Raw genomic sequence first — 15,419 nt, 5'->3', positions numbered from 1 at the left:
CGAAATAATGACTTTAGAGAAATTACTTTCGAGGCTTGAATCAGAAGCCGGCAAACGCAAAATTAAGCAGATTGATTGGCCTAAAAACGATATTATGTTCGAACATTATACTATTACGAATTTCAAAAATATTGGAAATAAAATGTTAAAATCATTAGAAATTATACTGACAGATCCAGTGGAGACAGTAACAGACGAAGATACAAAATTAAAACTTATGAAAATTTACCATAATGATCCAATTTCCGGTGGACATTGCGGAATGAAAAGACTTTACGCAAAATTGCGAACAAAATTTTATTGGAAGAACATGACTCGTGATATATCGAAATATATCAAAAATTGTAAGGATTGTCTTTTAAACAAGGTTAAACCTAAAACAAAAGAAAAACTTGTTTTAACACCAACTCCTTGCAAACCATTTGATATACTAGTAATTGACACAATAGGACCCCTACCTGAGTCCAAATATGGTAACAAGTTCGCACTTACCATGATTTGCGACATGACTAAATATCTGGTAACAGCGCTGTACCAGACAAATCGGCAAAAACAATCGCTTCAGCTATTTTTGAAGGATTCATTTTAACATACGGCACAATGAATGCCATAAAATCAGATTTAGGCACTGAATTTAAAAACGAATTATTTGAAGAATTAACTAAACTTTTAAATATTCAACATAATTTTTCAACTGCATACCATCATGAAACTGTTGGCACGATTGAACGTAATCATAGAGTTTTTAATGAATACTTGCGTGCATATTTAAAAGACAATTTTTTTGATTGGGATGTTTATTTAAAATATTTTACCTTCCTACACAACACTACGAGTAGCACAGTTTTCGATAATCAATTTTCGCCTTACGAATTAGTCTTTGGGAAAAAGGCAACTTTGCCTAATGAATTGACAAAAGAAACAATTGACCCAATTTATAATGTCGAAAACTACGCCAAAGAAGTTAAGTTTAGGATGCAGAAAGCACACAAAATGGCACAAAATCTAATTAATAAAAATAAATTACAAAGTAAGAATTTGTACGATAAAACGACACGACTTTTAATTGTAAAAATCGGAGATAGAGTACTTGTACACAAAGAACCACACCATAAGCACGAAAATATTTATCAAGGTCCGTTCATCATTACTCAAATTAACGAACCTAACGTAACTATTTTCGATGAAGTTAAAAACAAAGAAAAAGTAGTACATAAAAACCGCCTAAGTAAAGTCGATTAACATTACTTTAATACTTTGATTAAACTCTAAATTTGAGTGAAAGATAAATCCAAAAATTTTTTTTAAATCTAACAATTAATTTATCTAATAATGAAGGCTCACAAAAAAAAAAAAAAAAAAAAAAAAAAAAATGTTTCAAAAAAAAAACACAAAAAAAAGCATAAATTTTGTAAATTCAAACAACATATTCCAAAACAGCAAGGCTAAAAATGTAAAACTTTAACAAATCTAACATATATATTAAAATGTAACTATTTACAAAAGAAAATGCAAACAAAACAAACATATTTAAATTGACATTAATATTCCCGTCAATAACTTTCTGGTTCCTACCAGTAAACAAACATGAATGTAAATAAAATTTGAGTATTTTTACTTCTAAGTTGATTTGTAATAATCAGTCATAAAAATGGTTCCGAACCAACGAATTAAAAAGGGGAGGTACACCCTAATATAAATATATATTCGTTTGTTCGCAACAATTTTTATATGTTATGGCAAAAGAAGAATGTGACAAAATTGATCACTTTGTCAATTCTTCTTTTCCCCAAAAAGGGTGATGTGAGGATAAAATCCCCCAAAGTAACTTTTTAATAATCATCTGGTAACATTGCGATATTGTTGCTCACAATGATATTTAATTGTGAATATTAAAATAGAATGAATAAAACATAAACATAATACGTCATGAGATATTGTAATGTAGTATGTAAGAGTGAACCAGATATATGTGGGGTGAAACATGAAAAATGACTGGCAATGATGACATCGGCATTTTTCATGTTTCACCGCCACTCAATATATCATCGGCAGTTTTACGAGCAAGACGTGCTCAAGTTTTGTGATTTTTGACTTGCGAATTTTTAAAAGAATAAAAGAGTTATTCTCAACCTAAAAGTGTAGTTCCTTTTTCATTTTAATGAGGCATCAAGTTTGGCGTAGGAGACCGCCCCGCAATTGACGCTATCCAACACACAATGGCCACAATCTGGAGGCGGCGTCCGCCAAGAACATGTGCAGAATCCGATCGAGGGTGAGTTTACAGTGCGGCAAATAAAGCCGTACACAACAGTGTGTTGCTTTGACGTTGGCGTTGCGTTGCTTATGGATTGAAGCAATTAAAGCGCGTGCGTTCAAAGTCAGATGTAGACGCAACGCAAGTGCCAAAATGATGCAAAAGTTACCTTAAGCGTAGTTGGTTTACGTTTTATTTGTCATAACTTATTAAAAATGTTCGATCTCGTAAAAAGTTAAACTCAGGCAAGATACTCACGATACGTACCTTCGTATAAAAATAAAAACATTATATTCATGTACATGTGTGCTACTCTGGCAGTTGCTTGCATACTATCATTTCATTATTAAAAAAAAATTTAATTCTGGAAAATGCAACCTTGTCACATGCCTTCTCAAACACGTCTGCCACACCATGTTTTCATTTGGGACTAAAATACATCGAAAAAAGGACCACACCTCATAAAAAGGGACCAAATTTTGGTTTTATTGGTGTACAAACAATTCGGCAAGCTAATAGGGTGTCGTATTTGTTATAAAAAGCAAAAATTGTAGGATGTTTCCGTGATTTCCTATATAAAATTTTAATAAAGGAGACACTTGGCTTTAGTTCAAATTGCACAAACAAAAGTAAAGTGTACCTTTAGGTAATACATTTTCAAATTTCTAAGTCTATGTATTTCATCAATCAAAGGTTGTGAACCTAATTTTGCTTAATTGCAATGAAATAAAATGTATAGCGCAGTTAGGGTTTAGTAAGTGTAGTCGTCGCGCAAGAATTTTTGCGCTCGAATGTATAGCAATGAGTAACAACAAGTAAAAAAACCTTAGAATGTATGTATGTATTTATTTAATGATCAAAATTATTAGTACAATAAGATTTGAGGTCTTTTATAGTACAACATGAAAGGAAAGATAGTTATAAGTAGTAGTACAAAAAGAAAATAAACAGTTACATGATATTGATATAAACAGATATATATATATATATATATATATATATATATATATATATATCATATCCATAAAACCTAATTTGTAATTTGTAATTTATTCTAGTATCGTGATCAAATACACGGCCAGTCTGCATACTATTATCACAAAAATAGTTATAGATAACATTCTTATAGTTTCTCCTACTTATACTATTTCTTATAGCATTGGGAATAGAATTCCAGGTACGTGTAGTGTTCACGAAGAATAGTCTAGTCGACGCAACAGATTTAAATATGGGTACTATAAGGTCGTTTGAACGAGCGGATCTTGTGAAAGAAAGCTTATTATAAAGATATAGGGGCGTCTTAGTGAGCATGTGTCGGAAAAGGAAAATGCAGCTCCTGGCTTTGAGATAGTCGGATATTTGACATCCCAGAAGGCTAGATTTCCAACGGGATATGTGGTCGAACTTCGAAAGCCCATACACATAGCGTATTATATGGTTAAAGGCCACGTCTAACCGATGAGCCGAGTGCGAGTCTAGCTTATTGTATATCAACTCGGAAGATGTCAAATAAGGTAAAATTAATTTGATAGCCAATTTATGGCGGATGTTACGAGGAGTAAACATCGCCGATAGCCTCAGATTTCGCAGTGCGCCATACACCCTTCCTATAGCCTGGTTAATGTGGTCAACACAAGTCAAACTGGAGTTGACTACAAAGCCAAGGTTTGTAATTTTACTCGTCAGTTTAATTTGGTCGGTACCAATACAAATCGGTGGTATACCCGTCTCAGCCAACTTTTTCTTTGATATAGGTAAGACGTAAGTTTTATTTGCGTTAAGACGAAGCCCGTTGTGATTAGCCCAATGGAAAATTTCTGAGATGTCAGCGTTATGTTTATAACAGAGATCATCGACGTCATCAAGACGACTAGAAATGTAAAGCTGAACATCGTCTGCATAAGCGTGCATAGTAACAAATTTACAGACTGTAAAAATGTCGTTGATAAATAAGCTAAACAGCAACGGCCCAAGAATTGACCCCTGAGGCACACCGCAGACTACTGCACTAAGTCGTGACATTTGGGACCCCATAATTACCCGTTGGTATCGGTTGGCTAAATAACTTTTAATTAAAGCTAATGAATTGTAACTAAAACCAAAGTAAGACTTCAGCTTAGCGCAGAGCAAATCGTGGTCAACTGAGTCAAATGCCTTGGAAAAGTCAAGCAGACACAGCAACGTTAGTAAGTTTTCATCGAAGTGACTACGATATCGTCGCGGATCTTAAGGTGACGGAAGTTGATATCTCTGCACGTGGTTTGAGATTTGTTCGGCTATTAATGCCTCAAATGCTTTGGACAGGGCAGGTAGTATACTAATAGGACGGAACTCAGAAGGAGTGTCGGCATACTTCTTCTTTGCAATGGGTCGAACTGATGCAATCTTCCATTGATTAGGGAAGCAAGACGAAGTAATGCAATGATTCACGATATGAGTTACGGCTCCAATGATGAATGTTAACACCATTTTTATAAATCTTATGGGAATCCCATCCACACCAGTAGCAATCGATTTAATTTTTGATATACACTTTATGACGTCCAAGTCCGATACAGCTTCAAATTCAAACATATTACTGTAATAACAGGCGTTATCGGGGGGGGGGGGGGGGGGGGGGGGGGTTAAACGCACGGTGAACGCCGGGTGTAGGGCAGATAACAAAGGCTTCATTAAGCAGGTCAGGATCTAGTGTGTAAGCTTCATCATTGTCCCTACCACATAGACGCAGGCGTTTAAGGTTATGCCATAAAACATTAGGAGGCAGGGAGGGGTCAAGCTTGGCAACATAAAAATTACGCTTTTCACATCTGATAACGGAAATTGCTCTGTTCCTGGCGGCTTTGAACGAATTCCAGTTAGACTGGTAAGGGTTTGCTTTCCATTTAGATAAAGCCTTGTTACGCGCCTTGATTGATGCCAACACTCTAGGCGTGAACCAGGGCGAGACCGATGATTTTCTCTTACCAAATCGCTCGGGGACATGCTTGTTAAAAATACTTAGCAGATTCTCATTTAGGAACTCAAGCTTATCATTAACACTACTAAAATACCAACAATTGGACCAGTTCCCAGAGCTAACATCCATAGCCAATAAGTTCATGTCAATGTTTCGAAAGTCCCTAAATGAGAACGTGACTTCAGACTCACGTTGTCCAAGATTTATATCAAGTGTACAGAATATTAAGTCATGATCCGATATAAATGCAAATTGGCCAAACGCAGAGACAGAGGAAAGTTCAGAGACAATAAAATAGTCCAATAAGCTTGGGTTATTTATGTTGGATTACCTTGTGGGAATGGATGAATTTACTACAGAGAGACCAAACACAGACAAATTTTTCAACAAACTAGAAGTATTGGAGTCACGAACAAGAAGATTAACGTTAAAATCACCGCATAAGAATATACTTTGGTAATCAACAACAAGCGGAGAATGGTGTTGTTTTGTTCACGATATAATTGCGAATGCCAAATCTTTATTGAGAGTTTGTTATAAAGAACAATAAGGGTTGCAATGTGAAAAAACTCAAATGTGTAGTAGGTGATGCCACTTGGTTATGCAGTAGCGCTCTGAACATCCTCCCCCCTTGGCAGGATATACCGCCAACTATGTCGTCATTGACGGGAAGAGCACACAATTTCCTATAGCTCGTTTACAAATACCACCTTCCGTTTTAACTTCTGCTACACGAACCATGCCATCGTTCCCCTAGAAAACTTTGTTATGGTCCACTTGGGAGAGTCAACCTTGGAACGTACCAGTTGGCTAGTGATTGGGAAAAAGGTAGGATTCACCCTCACTCATGTCAAGCTGGGGTGGTTAAAACAAAATTTTGTTAGTTTCGTGCGGGTGGCATCATCAAAAATGCCCATGACATTGACGAATTTTCAATAACACCTGGCTCGATGGTGTAGGCTCATCTCATCAGCTGATTTTATTCGTTCCATTGTACTGGTCTAGAGATTGTCAAAAGGAGATGGCAAACGCAAAATGCAACCGATGCATTAGCAATTATGCGCTATCGTGGTGGTAAAATTTTACTTAATTTAGCGTACAACGTTCCCACAACACACAAAAGTTGCAAATTTTTACGCTTTCTCTACGTTCCATGCGCCTAACCTCAACACAAAGGTTTGACAGCCGGAACGCGACACGTATAATTCTGTAGGGATGAGCTAACCATAACAATGAACCAATCGATAATCGCCGCCACAGTTAGATAACTGCGTTTTTCCATCCCTGGATGGAATGGAAAAATTTTCTACAATACCATGGCGTGTGCGGCCATTTTGGTAGAGAGGTTTTTTGCTTGCAAGCATGAGGGTCGAAATAAGTGGTTGACGGTGGAAAAAATCGTGTAAGAAAAAAGAACGTTGAGAATTGGCTGGAGAAGACTTGTGAAAATTTTGGCTTGATTGCTGTTGCTGAAATTTGCAACTAAATTTCTCGTCTAATGTGTTAAGGCAATATTGGAAAAAAAATTGCCAAAAGTTTTGTGCGGGTGATAACTGGGGGTTACATAACAACTGAAATTGTGAAAAGCGTTGTGTATACGAAAATTATTGAAGATATTTTAATAACCCATATCTACGCCTCCAGTCTTGGTGTATGCGCGTGTGTTCAAAGGAGCCCTAGTTAGCAGCAGCAGCAGGAAAAATTATAAACTGAGGAATATTTCAAGTTTTAGCTGTAGATCAGCAGCAAATTAAGCCATAAAATTTGAGGAAAGCTAAATTTTAATTGTGTTCCGTTTAAATACCTGCCATTCGGGGTTAAATGTTAGACACAGTCCCACCGCATAACACGATTTGACGTTTTTACAAGCCACGCACAAGTGTGCCAGCCTTTTCCCAGTATAACAAACAAACGCAATTCGCGTTCCACTAGACATTTCTATCGACGTGAATATGGGCAAATATAATCGAGCATGGTGGAATCACATAATTGAGTTCGCACTTTTGCATAGCGAACACAATTGAGAAATACCATAAAGCACGTTCTTGTATGTATGCATGTGCGCCACCACCAACGCCGCACGCCCGCCCCGCGCGATATCCTCAGCAATCGCGCCGCACCAACAAATGCGCAACAACTAATACCATAAACGGCGCCAACGTAATCGCGCCAATAACGACCACCAATAGCGCGAACACCTCGAGCGGAACCACCACTGTCAGCGCCAACCACCATCGCCAGTGGCCACAACAACCACTTCGACCGCGCAACCTCCATCGGCAGCGCCTATCAAACGCACTGCAACCACCAGGCTTACCACTACCACAACACCAGCCGGGCCGCCGAGTATAGGATTGCTGCAACACTAGCTACAACAACAACACCAGCAGGGCCGCCGAGTATAGTCCTGCTGCAACACTAGCTACAACAACAACAACAGCAGGGCCGCCGAACATAGGCCTGTTGCAACACCACCTACTTTAACAACAACAGCAAGGCCTCCGAGTATAGGCCTGCTGCAACACTAGCTACAACAACAGCAACAGCAGGGCCGCCGAACATAGGCCTGCTGCAACACCACACACAATAACAACGAGGTTGAACCAACGGGTGAGTTCGTTCCGTACTACGGACAACTTAATAATAATAGTACTACCTTGTAAACTCGTAGTTTAATATAAGTATTTTTTTTTGTAATCAGGAAATTTTAATTATCTTAATCGCAGCATAAGCGGGTTGCATCAACATTTGATGTATTTGAGATTCAATTTTTTTTACTTTTATTGAACAACTGTAACCTCGGTAATCAGATGTATTAGTAGCTCACTAAAATTTCTTTTTGTCTTTTTGAAGTCATGCTACTTCATACGGAACTAACTGATTATGTACCGGCCTTGCTTTTCTTAACCCGTATATTTTAAATAGCAATGCACGAAATATTAAATTCCTATACAGTTCAATGCCTACCGCAGACCGCAACCCAGCAAACCAACAAAAGATTTTTGCATCCAGCTTATGTGATGCAAGAGGACTATCCACTTCCGAGCCTGAGCTGTAGAGTTCGATTCCAAGGTATTTAGAAATTCCAAACCCTAGCATAATCTCCGTTTCGTTGAGTTTTTTTTGTGCTGTAAACTGGTAGGGAATAGCAGAATTAACGCGTAACGACAAATTAGTACATATTTCAATAAAAGTTTGTTAAAGTCGAGCAGAATCACGTAAGCTGGGTGTGACGGTTTATTGTTGTCGTGCTTATGCTGCGTAGCGTTAAGAGCGAGTTCTTTTTAAGGAAGCTGATTCCATATGAATCTCTTCCATTTTTTCTCTAATAGTAAAATTATGCATAATGTACTTAAAATACATATTAAGAACGATTTAAATTGTATCCGAATTGTCAGTTTGACTATACATATATACATATAATTGTGTACTTATGTATGCAGCTACATGCATAGTGAAAGCCTAAAAGGGGTGAAAATTTTAGTTATCCGAATTTTATGCTGCATTCATGCCAACCTAGCTATCGGTTCAAATATTAAATAAATGAAGACCAAAATAAGAAACATTTAGATAAGCTACATAATACATACATACACAATTGTACGAACGATACATTTATACATATCGCAGCTATAATTTGTACACGTATTAATGAAGTGAGCCATTAGACTTAAGCAGGAGAGGTAATTAACAAAAAATTACACGCTGGAATTTAATAAGAATATATTGTATACATGATAGTTGAAGGAATATTTAATTAAAAGTAAATAGAGCGTAGGTTATTACAAGCGCGTACATAAATTGATACAATGTAATAGCTTATATAATTGCCCATATGATCCTAAGATTTTCTAGTAGGTCCTTACCTGCATTACTGAACATTTATGAATTAAATAGCGTTAGGCGTGGTAGATATATACATACTCATATAAACATACAATTTTTCAAGATTTTTGTTACCGATCAGTTAAAATCAGTAAAAATTTTTCATTTTTTTGGTTGTTTTAGCGAAAGTACAACCTTATATACTTAACATACAAAAAAAAAAACTTAATAAATACTAAAATTAAGGTTAATCCAAATTAACTTAAAGTAAACTAGAATCAAGGTAAATTAAAATTAAATAAATACATTAAATAAATAAAAAACCGATGAATAAATAAGGAAAAAAAAGAAAACGAATAACAACCTAAGGCCAATTATAAAAGTACGAATAAACGGAGGTGAATAACTAAAGGATTTCCAATCCCTAGCCTTCGATAGTAATAGAACATAAAGTAGTAGGAGGAATTTGATAGAAAACTAGCTCTACTGGTTTTCAGAAGTGTTGTCAAGACAAAATCTTTTTTTTGCTATATCCTTTATTTTAATAGCATTACCATATAGTGTATGTAGTAAATTTTTTTTACTTCTTAATTTCGTACCTACATTAAATAAAGAATGATTGCAAGTCTAACAAATCTAAGAATCGGTTTAGATGCAGCCATTCCCTCTCATATACAAGCGTATACATATACTAATCTGTTTTCCGCGGCAAGTCCACTTTAAGTTACATTAAAAAAAAAAAAAATAAACAGAACCCTCTTACAGGACTGCTGGTTGGTCATAATTATTTTTCTTTTCCAGTATTTTTCGCACTTAACTTAAAGTAAGCGTCAATATACACTTACTTACTTACTTAATTGGCGCTTAACCGTCTAAACGGTTATGACCGTCCAACAAGGCGCGCCAGTCGCTCCTTCGTTCCGCCAACCGGCGCCAATTGGTCACATCAAGGGAGTTTAAATCGTTTTCCACCTGGTCCTTCCAACGGAGTGGGGGCCGCCCTCCACCTCTGCTTCCATAGGCGGGTTCCGATAGAAACACTTTCTTGGTCGGAGCATCATCTTTCATTCGCATAACATGGCCTAGCCAGCGCAGCCGCTGCGTTTCAATTCGTTGGACTATGTTGATGTCTGCGTATAGCTCGTACAGCTCATCATTAAATCTTCTTCGGTACTCGCCATCGCCAACGCGCAGAGGTTCATAAATATTTCGAAGAACTTTTCTCTCGAACACTCCCAAAGCCGCTTCATCTGCTGTTGTCATGGTCCATGCTTCTGCCCCATATAGCAGGACGGGTACGATAAGTGGCTTGTAGAGTATGATTTTCGTTCGCCGAGATGTATTCGGCCCTTTTCGTTTATTTCTATTTTCAGCATTTTTTTTTTTTTTTGATTATCAGCGTTTAGTAACCGGTCATTTCCGGTTCGGTTAATTTTGTTTCTTTTTTTGCGTTTATTTTTTTTAATTTTTAATTTGAATGTTTTAGTGGTCTGTCCGTAGCATCTGGTTCGACCGGATGTCGTTTTATTTTGAATTTCCAGCGTTTTGAATTAGTTCTGCGCTGTTTGACCATTTTAAAGGCATGACAGGAATTTTTTTCTGTTTAGGCGCAGGACGGTAAGGTTGGCAAGAACCCCGCCCAGCCGACATGACTAGCCATAGAGCACCACTAGATCATGCCGACTGCCTTCCTTACTGCTCCCTTAAAGATGCGAAATCCATAACAGATGGCGCCCAACGTGGGGCCTGAGGCGCTGTCGCTCTGGTCATTCCTGATCAACTTGTGAAGTTGACCATCCCACCAGTCCGAGGTGAGCAGCCGCAGGAGCAGCCACCTGCGTTGCGGTGGGATGGTTGGACGGATCAAGTTGTCCGGAGTGATCATCGTTGACAGTTGCTGAGGGCGCCATTACAGATGGCGCCCAACGTGGTTCTTGAGGCGCTGGTCGCGAGTGCCATTTCGGGTCGACTTGTGAAGTTGACCGTCCCAACAGTTCGAGGTGTGCAGCCGCAGGAGCAGCAACCTGCGTTGCGGTGGGATGGTTGGACGGATCAGGTTGTCCGGAGTGGTCATCGGGGGTAGTGGCTGAAGGAGCCATGTGACTGCACGTCAAGTCCTCCGGATCTTGGTATTCACCCGGTGAGACAGTGCTTAACGCAGTTAGATTTTTTTTTGTAGATTTGGGGTTTTTGTTTTCCCGGAAGTTGTCCGCAGTCGGCTTGGGAAATATATACGTCCGCTAATTGGGTATCTATTTTTTTTTAATGTTTAAATTTTTTTTAGTTTTCGTTTTTTCTTTTGCCGAATTTGTGTTGTCTGGTATGAGAGTGTGTGTGTGTGTATTATGAGGACCCCGGCTCATCCCACGTCTCAGGTGGTAACTCAGAATACCACCTGGATTGTGACGGGTTGATCTGGGATTCAAAGTGGCAGCCATTCCTGTCCCACAAGCCTGGGGAGAGGCTCGGAATCGGTTCGGATGGACGGGAGGCCTCAACACCCCCAACCAGTCCAAGGGGTGAGCCCCTGGAGACCGCCCCTGCGTTGCGGCTGGGCGTGTTGGGGCCAACCTGTGTGTGCCTGGAGCTGACCCTAGTGGCCCCAACCAGTCTCGGAAGGGGCCTCAAGACCCCCTCGCATTGCGGTTGGGAGCACTAGGGACAGGTATGAATGGACTTGTGTTGACTTTTTTTCCTGTAGCCCTACTGCCTTCTAATGATGGGATGTCAGCATTCCCATTGATTATATAAGATATATATTTAACTAATCACTTTTTTTACAGTTTTCAATTTTTTTTTCGATACGATTATCGAACAAATATTATTGTATTTATTCTCGCGAATTTTTTTTCCCCTCGCGCAAATTGTTTCTATATATAGGGTATTTCATCCCATTTCGACCAATTTTGAACCCGACCCCTTTAGAATTGGCTGAAAGTTTTTCTTCTTTTTCTAGCTTACGAAAGACGTTTTTCAGAATTTTTTCATCCAACTCAAAAAAAGTTATGAATTTAAAAAAAAACACCGTTTTTGATTTCAAAATGCTATAACTTTTTCAAAAATTGGCCCTTTGGGATCTTTTTTTTTTAATTTGGTTTTAAATGTACTTTTCACACAAAAAAATTTTTAGTTTTTTTTTTTGTAATTTTTCAGTTTTTCGAGATTTTTCGAATTTCGCAATATTTTTTTTTTCTCATAAAAACCTTCAATCAATTCTGATATCATCCCCACTAATCCCGGAGTGGGCCGATTTTTTTTTTATTTAATTGAAAAAAAAAAACTTTAAAAAATTTTTTGTAGTTTTTCCGAAAAGTACATTTAAAAACAAATAAAAAAAAAAAGATCCCAAACGGTCAATTTTTGAAAAAGTTATAGCATTTTGAAAACAAAAACGGTTTCCAACTCAAAATAAGTTACGAATTTAAAAAAAAACACCGTTTTTGTTTTCAAAATGCTATAACTTTTTCAAAAATTTACCGTTTGGGATCTTTTTTTTTTTAAATTTGTTTTTAAATGCACTTTAAAAAATTTTTTGTATTTTTTCCGAAAAATACATTTAAAAACAAATTTAAGAAAAAAAAGATCCCAAACAGTCAATTTTTGAAAAGTTATAGCATTTTGAAAACAAAAACGGTGTCCAACTCAAAAAAAGTTATGAATTTTTAAAAAAACACCGTTTTTGTTTTCAAAATGCTATAAATTTTTCAAAAATTGACCGTTTGGGATCTTTTTTTTTAAATTTGTTTTTAAGTGTACTTTTCGGAAAAAATACAAACAAATTTTTAAAGTGTTTTTTTTCAATTAAATAAAAAAAAAAAAAATCGGCCCACTCCGGGATTAGTGGGGATGATTGCAGAATTGATTGAAGTTATCTATGAAAAAAAAATGGCGAAATTCGAAAAATCTCGGAAAACTTAAAAATTACAAAAAAAAAACTTTAAACATTTTTTTGTATTTTTTCCGAAAAGTTTATGGGCAAATATAATCGAGCATGGTGGAATCACATAATTGAGTTCGCACTTTTGCATAGCGAACACAATTGAGAAATACCATAAAGCACGTTCTTGTATGTATGCATGTGCGCCACCACCAACGCCGCACGCCCGCCCCGCGCGATATCCTCAGCAATCGCGCCGCACCAACAAATGCGCAACAACTAATACCATAAACGGCGCCAACGTAATCGCGCCAATAACGACCACCAATAGCGCGAACACCTCGAGCGGAACCACCACTGTCAGCGCCAACCAGCTGCGCCAACCACCATCGCCAGTGGCCACAACAACCACTTCGACCGCGCAACCTCCATCGGCAGCGCCTATCAAACGCACTGCAACCACCAGGCTTACCACTACCACAACATCAGCCGGGCCGCCGAGTATAGGATTGCTGCAACACTAGCTACAACAACAACACCAGCAGGGCCGCCGAGTATAGTCCTGCTGCAACACTAGCTACAACAACAACAACAGCAGGGCCGCCGAACATAGGCCTGTTGCAACACCACCTACTTTAACAACAACAGCAAGGCCTCCGAGTATAGGCCTGCTGCAACACTAGCTACAACAACAGCAACAGCAGGGCCGCCGAACATAGGCCTGCTGCAACACCACACACAATAACAACGAGGTTGAACCAACGGGTGAGTTCGTTCCGTACTACGGACAACTTAATAATAATAGTACTACCTTGTAAACTCGTAGTTTAATATAAGTATTTTTTTTTGTAATCAGGAAATTTTAATTATCTTAATCGCAGCATAAGCGGGTTGCATCAACATTTGATGTATTTGAGATTCAATTTTTTTTACTTTTATTGAACAACTGTAACCTCGGTAATCAGATGTATTAGTAGCTCACTAAAATTTCTTTTTGTCTTTTTGAAGTCATGCTACTTCATACGGAACTAACTGATTATGTACCGGCCTTGCTTTTCTTAACCCGTATATTTTAAATAGCAATGCACGAAATATTAAATTCCTATACAGTTCAATGCCTACCGCAGACCGCAACCCAGCAAACCAACAAAAGATTTTAGCATCCAGCTTATGTGATGCAAGAGGACTATCCACTTCCGAGCCTGAGCTGTAGAGTTCGATTCCAAGGTATTTAGAAATTCCAAACCCTAGCATAATCTCCGTTTCGTTGAGTTTTTTTTGTGCTGTAAACTGGTAGGGAATAGCAGAATTAACGCGTAACGACAAATTAGTACATATTTCAATAAAAGTTTGTTAAAGTCGAGCAGAATCACGTAAGCTGGGTGTGACGGTTTATTGTTGTCGTGCTTATGCTGCGTAGCGTTAAGAGCGAGTTCTTTTTAAGGAAGCTGATTCCATATGAATCTCTTCCATTTTTTCTCTAATAGTAAAATTATGCATAATGTACTTAAAATACATATTAAGAACGATTTAAATTGTATCCGAATTGTCAGTTTGACTATACATATATACATATAATTGGTACTTATGTATGCAGCTACATGCATAGTGAAAGCCTAAAAGGGGTGAAAATTTTAGTTATCCGAATTTTATGCTGCATTCATGCCAACCTAGCTATCGGTTCAAATATTAAATAAATGAAGACCAAAATAAGAAACATTTAGATAAGCTACATAATATATACATACACAATTGTACGAACGATACATTTATACATATCGCAGCTATAATTTGTACACGTATTAATGAAGTGAGCCATTAGACTTAAGCAGGAGAGGTAATTAACAAAAAATTACACACTGGAATTTAATAAGAATATATTGTATACATGATAGTTGAAGGAATATTTAATTAAAAGTAAATAGAGCGTAGGTTATTACAAGCGCGTACATAAATTGATACAATGTAATAGCTTATATAATTGCCTATATGATCCTAAGATTTTCTAGTAGGTCCTTACCTGCATTACTGAACATTTATGAATTAAATAGCGTTAGGCGTGGTAGATATATACATACTCATATAAACATACAATTTTTCAAGATTTTTGTTACCGATCAGTTAAAATCAGTAAAAATTTTTCATTTTTTTGGTTGTTTTAGCGAAAGTACAACCTTATATACTTAACATACAAAAAAAAAACTTAATAAATACTAAAATTAAGGTTAATCCAAATTAACTTAAAGTAAACTAGAATCAAGGTAAATTAAAATTAAATAAATACATTAAATAAATAAAAAACCGATGAATAAATAAGGAAAAAAAAGAAAACGAATAACAACCTAAGGCCAATTATAAAAGTACGAATAAACGGAGGTGAATAACTAAAGGATTTCCAATCCCTAGCCTTCGATAGTAATAGAACATAAAGTAGTAGGAGGAATTTGATAGAAAACTAGCTCTACTGGTTTTCAGAAGTGTTGTCAAGACAAAATCTTTTT

General features: G+C 37.2%; 1 protein-coding gene across 1 annotated transcript in view; it reads left to right on the top strand.

Annotated features, from left to right (window-relative positions):
• The first annotated feature begins 1,566 nt into the window (after positions 1-1,566).
• LOC137240329 (uncharacterized) overlaps positions 1,567-15,419 on the top strand; it is a 52,956-nt gene continuing 39,103 nt past the window's right edge. The window contains exon 1 of the mRNA XM_067766424.1: positions 1,567-2,275. The gene's annotated coding sequence lies outside the window, so the exon portion shown is untranslated. The remainder of the gene's footprint in view (positions 2,276-15,419) is intronic.

Source organism: Eurosta solidaginis, chromosome 2 (genome assembly GCF_040869045.1).
Source record: "Eurosta solidaginis isolate ZX-2024a chromosome 2, ASM4086904v1, whole genome shotgun sequence".
NCBI lineage: Eukaryota > Metazoa > Arthropoda > Insecta > Diptera > Tephritidae > Eurosta > Eurosta solidaginis.
The sequence above is the reverse complement of the archived record's forward strand: the minus strand, read 5'-3'. Positions and strand labels throughout refer to the sequence as shown.